Raw genomic sequence first — 8,680 nt, 5'->3', positions numbered from 1 at the left:
ATTTACTTTGTGTCTAGGGCATGTGCCAATCACAAAATGGTATTTGGACAAGTTGGGATATATATATAATTTTTTTATTAAATAATAAATAATAGTAAGATAATAAACGACTGAAATCTAATAAATAATCTATAGATAATTAAATTCCATACTTAATGATAAATGAGTAGATATTGAAATCAATAATATAACATTTTCATCTCTACGCGAGTTGCAAGTCATGGTGTGCTATCACGACGCTCCATTTTTCTTCTATAAAATGCCTTTTTTTTAGTACATCATCACTCCAAATCTATCATAAGCAACAAACTAAGCAAGCAACAATGGCCTTGTTAGACCAGAGTTTCTTTCATTACAGCCTCCTAGCTTACTACCTCCTAGGACCCCCTACCTTCATTGCCCTAAGGTTCTTTCAATTCCCATATGGCAAGCACAAATGGTATTTGCTGAAGTCTAGGATGGGGCCCTACAATTCCTCCACCTTTGGCTTGGTTTATCATGGAAAGCCCCTCCATTTTGCTCCCCCTCATCATCCTCTTTCCCTTTGGCCAACACTTCACAAATCCGAAAGCTCTAGTTCTCATGTCTCCTTATCTCCTCCACTACTTCCACCGCACTTTCATCTACCCGCTTCGCATTTACCAAAGTACCTCTCACCAGAATACCAAAACCACTATTGGTTTCCCTTTGATTTTGACCTTCAACGGATTTTTGACTCAAGCATTGAATACTTACATACAGGCTAGGTGGGTTTCTCATTATAAAAGTGATTATGATAGTGATGGAGGTTTGTTTTGGTGGAAATTCTTTGGTGGATTGGTGGTTTTTCTGTGGGGCATGAGGATTAATATGTGGGCTGATACGGCTTTGTTGGTTTTGAAGAGGGAAGGTTGTGGATATAAGGTGCCGAGAGGAGGGTGGTTTGAGCTGGTAACTTGTCCTAACTACTTTGGAGAGATTGTGTAGTGGCTTGGATGGGCAGTGATGACTTGGTCATGGGCTGGGTTTGTTTTTTTCCTCTATACATGTTCTAACTTGGTGCCTAGGGCATGTGCCAATCACAAATGGTATTTGCAGAAGTTTGCAGAGGATTATCCCAAGAATAGAAAAGCTGTGATCCCTTTCTTCGTTTAGTTATTGATAGAATTGCGTAGAAGGAAGAATTTGAAGAAGAAGAAGAAGAAGAAGAAGATATTATTAGCTGTTATGTTAATTTATATATATATATATATATGTGTGTGTGTGTGTGAACAATAAATTCCAATACCTGAGGAGCTTTTAGTTAATTTAATTCTTTCAAAATATCAACGGGGATCCGTTGCCCACCTTAACAGATCCGAACACAACGTTAACTGCCATAACGACCACCTAGAAAAACAGAGCGAAAGTCTCCAAATAATCTCCATTAATACACAAATATTAGAGAAACACAAAATTTTGCATCAAATCATCAACAATGGCATCCTCCTTTGATTCATTCAACCCTGAAGGATATCAAAATGACCCCACAAAGCAGCATGTCCAACGTGATTATGATGGTGGCTACATAGGTGATGACACATCATTCCCCGGGGCAACACCATTAGCTCAAGAAAATTTCTTCAATGACAACAACATGCATTCTTCTGAGGTGTATGGGTTTGGTATGCCTTCTCCAAGTCCTGAATTTGCCTCAACTTTTGAGTCGGGGGTGGTGGTGGTGGTGGTTTTATGGTGATGATGGTTTTTTATGTTTCTGCCTGCAGGAGTTAGGAACCAAATTCCGTGAGTGGCGCAAGTGAGTTTTGTTTTTGTTTGTGGAATTGGGTTATATTCGCTTTCTTGATTGGATCTGGATTTGACTAATTTACATTTGGAATTTGCAATGGGGCTATGGTTTAATGACTGGGGAGGTGGAGTTTGGAAGAGAAAATTTGATATATATAATTTTGATTGGCGTTTGATGTTTGAGAATTAAGGTGATCTAATTATGTAGGATGATTTAATTGAAGATAAGCATCGAATTTGTAAATTTGGGATCATCTCATTCTGTTTTTTAATATTATTACTATTATTATTATTGGAATAGATTAATTATCATTAGAAGTGGCCTTGGAGAGGGAGACCATGAAAGGGAAAGTTGATGATGATGGGAGCCTAAACCTTCTGTTGTTGGAAGCAGCAAGGCATTGATTTTAAAATCTTGTTCTTGAGACATTGCCAGTTTACTGAATACCAAGTTTTTAGTTAGAATTGAAATGGGTTTGAACTATCAAATTAAACTTTTTTTTTTTCACTGAAGAATTGATTGGTATAGAAATCTGTCACTCAAAAGGCTTTTTGAAAGTCGTCTCATAAAACAGTTAAGAGTTCATCTTTCCATCAATTCTTTTATTGTTCCCTGATTTTGGTTGATATGAAGCAACGAGAGTACTAAAACCTCTTTGATTTTTACATGCTGCTAATTTTGCATTACACCATACTTGTATTGCACCATGGCCAATTCAAAATCGTAATGTGAAAGAGGGCTTCTAATTGTTATAGGTTCATCGGAATATTGGCGAAATCTTCCAGACTAATCTTTGTTTTTTCTTGATCATCTATACTGTATTTCTCTAATTGTCCTTTTGACATCTTAGAGATGTTTTCAGCCTTCTTTTATGAGAGAAGGCAGCAGAATTGTGAAACCAACAAAGCTCGGAACAGAGAAAGAGAGAAGGTAAAATTTATGTAAAGACACTTTTCCATTGTTTCCTCCCTATTTCTTTCGACGTGCAGATCCGTGCTCAAGTTTTCTACATTCTTTCCAGCTTTACTATGAGGTTAAACATATGGATGTGCTTTTCTGCAGCTGTACTTGGCAAACCAAGAGAAGTTTCACAACGAGGCAGATAAACATTACGACTTTGTTGGTTTTGAAGAGGGAAGGTGGTTTTTCTGTGGGGCATGAGGATTAATATGTGGGCTGATACGACTTTGTTGGTTTTGAAGAGGGAAGGTGGTGGATATAAGGTGCCGAGAGGAGGGTGGTTTGAGCTGGTAACTGTTAGCATTTACTGTCATTGGAGAGATTCTAGGAATTGATTTATTCTACAGTTGTAAATTTCCTAATTATAATAGGAACCTAGAACGTTACAAATTCTTTTTTTTTGTATATATACTACAACAGTGTAAACGTAAGATTTTAATAAAGATTTTACAATTACCAAATTTCCTTCTTTACTTACATGGTATCAGAGCAAATACCCTAAATTTTTTAACCTTTTTTTCCTTTGAGTTGTGAAACAAAGAGGCAGCCGCCACCCAGAACAAACTATCTCTCCCTGTTAGCGTAGAAACTTGATGGAAATTCCTACTGATTTAGTAGATACGATGGCAGCCCCTACCGATTTAGTAGAACAAAATCAACAAGGAACAGAGGCTATCCTGGAAGATTTGACTACGAGAATGACCCAGGCTTTGAGACAAAGCCTGAACCAGACCCCTGCAGTAACATATGATACTGCTGCACCGATTGCTATCAAACTCAATGGAACTAATTATGCTCTATGGTCTCAGATTGTCGAGATGTATATCTCAGGAAAAGACAAACTAGAATATATCAATGGTGATCTTCCGCAACCAGAATTGAATGATCCAACATTCAGAAGATGGAGGACAGAAAACTCTATTGTAAAGGGTTGGCTGATTAATTCAATGGACCCTTCTCTAGTCGGCAACTTTATCCGATTTCCAACAGCAAAACAGGTATGGGAATCAATTGCCACAAACTTATTTTGATGGGAATGATAAATCGCAGGTATACGATTTGAAGAGAAGGGTCACTCGAATGAAACAAAATGGGGAATCTATTGAGGGATATTACAATTGTCTTCAGGGCTTATGGAGGGAAATTGATTACCGGCGACCAAACCCAATGGAGTGTGCAATTGATGTACAGAGACACAACACCCTGCTTCAAGAGGATCGGGTGTATGTGTTCCTTGATGGACTGGACGATCGGCTAGATAAAATCAGAAGTGATGTTCTACAATTACAACCGTTTCCATCTGTTGAGCAGGCCTACGCATATGTTCGAAGAGAGGACATTAGGCAGTCTGTAATGCTTGAAACAAATGGTGGCCCTACTGCTTCAGTTATGGCAACGAAGAGTGGGAAACAAAATCAAATGCTGCGCATGACCAAAAGAGCACCCGGATATGCAGCAACGGGGGAAGCAAAAATCTGTCTGGAGGACTTGGCTGCTCCCATTGTGGTAATGCCAAACACACACGGGAAACGTGCTTCAAGCTACATGGTTATCCGGAATGGTGGAATGAATTTAAAGCAAAGAAATCACAGGAAGCTAATGGAGGAGTTGGACGGGCAGCAATAGCACATGGAGGAGTTGAACGGACAGCAATAGCACATGCAGAACCTACTCTTTCTCTCATTCCCTGTGTAGAGACAAAGGCAGAGACGGCTAGTAATGGCAGTGATCAAGGTAAAGGCTGCTGTTATACCAGCAGTGCTTTGGTAGTTTCTACGAAACAAAAGGATGATGACTGGATTGTAGACTCTGGTGCAACAGACCATATGACCTACAATCCAGACGACCTTGATGAATACATAACGCCAAGAAGGAACAATATTTCAAATGCTAATGGGGTCTTGTATCCAGTAACAGGGGCTGGAACAGTACAATTATCACCATCAATATCCTTAACTAATACTCTTTTAGTTCCTTCTCTTACAACAAAATTAATATCTGTGGGACAAGCTACTGAAGACCTAAATTGCATTGTTTTAATGTATCCACATTTTTGCCTTTTTCAGGATATTCTCACGAAGAAGATCATTGGGCGTGGTACTAAAGAGAGAGGGGTTATACTACATAGATGAGTTCAGTATCGGAAAAATCAATATGGTGAAAGAACTCAACCACTGCACAAGAAAAACAGATTCGGCTATGGCATGCTCGTTTGGGGCACCCGTCATTCGGCTATATGAAGGCAATTTATTTCCAGATTTATTTTCTAGTCAAAAACATTTAGACCTCAAATGTGATACATGCATTTTTGCAAAAAGCCACCGTGTATCATTTCCGGTTAGCTATAATAAAAGTGATATTCCTTTTGCATTAATCCATTCGGATGTTTGGGACCATCCCCGATCACCACGGTTCATGGTGTTCGATGGTTTGTGACTTTTATAGATGATTGCACCCGGATGACGTGGATATATTTGCTCAAAAATAAGAATGAAGTCTTTGGTGTATTTTGTGCGTTTCATGCTATGATACAGAACCAATTCTCAGCAAAAATCAGAATTTTGAGGTCGGATAATGGAGGGGAATATATCAATCAAGACTTTGTGAAATACTTCCACAATGCTGGTCTCCTACATGAATTTTCTTGCAGTCAAACACCACAGCAAAATGGTATAGCTGAACGGAAAAACAGACACATTTTAGAAACTGCTCGTGCACTACTAATTAGAGCAAACGTTCCCCATAGATACTGGGATAAAGCTGTGGTCACGGCTGTGCACCTAATGAACCGGATGCCTTTTAAAGTCTTAGAATTTAAGACTCCGCTGCAAGTCTTGGCCACTCATACTACACTACCATCTATACTAATGTTGCCCCCACGTGTATTTGGATGTGTAGCGTTTGTTCATCTTCACAAGAACCAACGAAACAAGTTGGATGCATGTGCTGATCGGTGCATCTTTCTGGGATATGGCGCATCAAAGAAGGGCTATTGTTGCTACAATCCAGTAACTAAACGCACATACATCACAATGGATGTAACCTTCTCAGAAGCTGAAAATTATTATTCTCCAGTGTCCACTTCTCAGCTTCAGGGGGAGACATGGACGGAAGAAGAGAAGTGGTGGAGCTTCCCAAATATAGAACCAATACCTGCACTGCCCGCGGATGATGGAACGGGCAATGCAGGAAACGAAGAGATGGGCATACTGCCTATACATGCAGACGAAGAGAGGGACATACGGGCAGTCATCAACGTGGAAAGGGAAGATGACGATGATGCCACGGGTACTCCATCAGAAGACATGGAAACAAAAAGGGCAGCCACGATTGAGGAAGAGATGGGTGTATCTGTGGACATGGGAGAGGAGGACTTAATTGCAGACTTGGCAGTCGACACCGGGGATAAAGAAGCTGAAATGGAAAGTGAAACTGAACACACATCTAGTAGTCAGACCCCTCTACTCTCTGTACTCGACGATGATCATTCCTCGCCAGAGAATATCCATGAGGTAAACTCTCTTGCTCCATCCTCCAATCCTGTTTTGAATACTCCTATTGGTTACAAATTACCTGCCAGGAAAAATAGGGGAAAGCCTCCAGCTAGATACTCCCCTAGCACAGAGGGAAAACAATCGAAGTATCCCATCTCCAACCATGTAACAACTCAAATGCTGACCAAACCACTTAGAGACTTTACCAATAAGCTGTCAGCTCATCATATCCCGTATGAAATTCAGGAAGCCTTGACCGATCCTAAGTGGGCACGAGCAGTAGAAGAGGAGATGGAAGCACTGATGAAAAATAAAACATGGGCACTTATTCCACTGCCGAAGGGGAAGAAAACAGTTGGGTGTAGATGGGTCTTCTCTATCAAACACAAAGCGGATGGAACCATTGAGCGGTTTAAAGCAAGACTGGTAGCAAAAGGATATACTCAGACATATGGAGTGGACTATCAGGAGACTTTTTCTCCGGTAGCAAAGTTAAAACACTGTTCGAGTGCTGTTATCACTAGCAGAAAATCTAGATTGGCCGCTACACCAATTTGATGTAAAAAAATGCTTTCTTGCATGGAGACCTGGAAGAAGAGGTGTATATGGACATCCCACCTGGATATACCTCATCCCCAAATACTGGAATTGTTTGCAAACTACAGAAGGCATTATATGGGCTAAAGCAATCACCTCGCGCGTGGTTTGGGAGATTCAGTATGGCAATGAAGAAATATGGCTTTCAACAAAGCAACTCGGATCATACTCTATTTCTAAAACAACGACAGGGAAAGGTGACTGCATTGATAATCTATGTGGATGACATGATCATTACTGGAGACGATACAGAAGAAATCTTGAAACTACAGGAACAATTGGCTACCGAATTCGAGATGAAGAACTTAGGAGGACTAAAGTATTTCCTTGGGATTGAAGTGGCTAGATCAAACCGAGGCATATTTCTTTCACAAAGGAAATATGTGCTAGACCTACTAACCGAAGTAGGAATGCTTGACTGCAAACCGGCTGACACCCCCATGATTCAAAATCAGAAATTTGGGGACTCTACGGAAAGGGCTTCAACTAATAAGGAAAGGTATCAACGGCTGGTGGGAAAATTAATTTATTTGTCACATACTCGCCCTGATATTTGTTATGCAGTAAGCATAGTCAGCAAATTTATGCATTGTCCGAATGAAGAACACATGGATGCTGTAATTAGAATACTACGTTACTTAAAATCAGCTCCTGGAAGAGGCCTTTTATTTTCTAAAAATGGTCATCTAGCGGTTGAAGGATACACAGATGCTGACTGGGCAGGAAGCATATCGGATAGAAAATCTACGTCGGGATACTTCACATTTGTTGGCGGCAACTTAGTCACATGGAGGAGCAAGAAACAAAAGGTAGTTGCCTTGTCAAGTGCAGAAGCCGAGTTTCGAGGAATGGCAAAGGGACTATGCGAATTATTATGGCTCAAGAGGTTATTGTCCGAAATTGGGTTCAGTCCAGAATCAAAGATGAACCTATACTGCGATAATAAAGCTGCCATCGAAATATCTCACAACCCAGTTCAACATGACCGCACAAAACATATCGAGATAGACAGGCATTTCATCAAACAAAATCTCGAAGAAGGGGTGATTAATTTTCCATTCGTGAGGTCAGAAAAACCAGCTCGCAGATATCCTTACAAAGGCCGTCTCCAGCAAAATTTTTCAGAATTCACTTGACAAGTTGGGCATCGAAGATATCTTTGCACCAACTTGAGGGGGAGTGTTAGCATTTACTGTCATTGGAGAGATTCTAGGAATTGATTTATTCTACAGTTGTAAATTTCCTAATTATAATAGGAACCTAGAACGTTACAAATTCTTTTTTTTTGTATATATACTACAACAGTGTAAACGTAAGATTTTAATAAAGATTTTACAATTACCAAATTTCCTTCTTTACTTACAGTAACTTGTCCTAACTACTTTGGAGAGATTGTGGAGTGGCTTGGATGGGGCAGTGATGACTTGGTCATGGGCTGGGTTTGTTTTTTTCCTCTATACATGTTCTAACTTGGTGCCTAGGGCATGTGCCAATCACAGATGGTATTTGCAGAAGTTTGAGGATTATCCCAAGAATAGAAAAGCAGTGATCCCTTTCTTCGTTTAGTTATTGATAGAATTGCGTACATGGAAGAATTTGAAGAAGAAGAAGAAGAAGATATTATTAGCTGTTATGTTAATATATATGTATTATGAACAATAAAATTTCAATACCTGAGGAGCTTTTAGTTAATTTAATTCTTGTAAAATATCAACGGGGTCCGTTGCCCACCTTAACAGATCCGAACACAACGTTAACTGCCATAACGACCACCTAGAAAAACAGAGCGAAAGTCTCCAAATAATCTCCATTAATACACAAATATTAGAGAAACACAAAATTTTGCATCAAATCATCAACA

General features: G+C 39.7%; 1 pseudogene; it reads left to right on the top strand.

Moving 5' to 3' along the window:
• Positions 1-219: 219 nt before the first annotated feature.
• On the top strand, positions 220-1,239 carry LOC118040161 (steroid 5-alpha-reductase DET2-like; annotated as a pseudogene).
• Positions 1,240-8,680: the final 7,441 nt, after the last annotated feature.

The sequence above is a fragment of the Populus alba genome, chromosome 13 (genome assembly GCF_005239225.2).
Source record: "Populus alba chromosome 13, ASM523922v2, whole genome shotgun sequence".
NCBI lineage: Eukaryota > Viridiplantae > Streptophyta > Magnoliopsida > Malpighiales > Salicaceae > Populus > Populus alba.
This window is presented reverse-complemented; position numbering and strand designations above follow the sequence as displayed.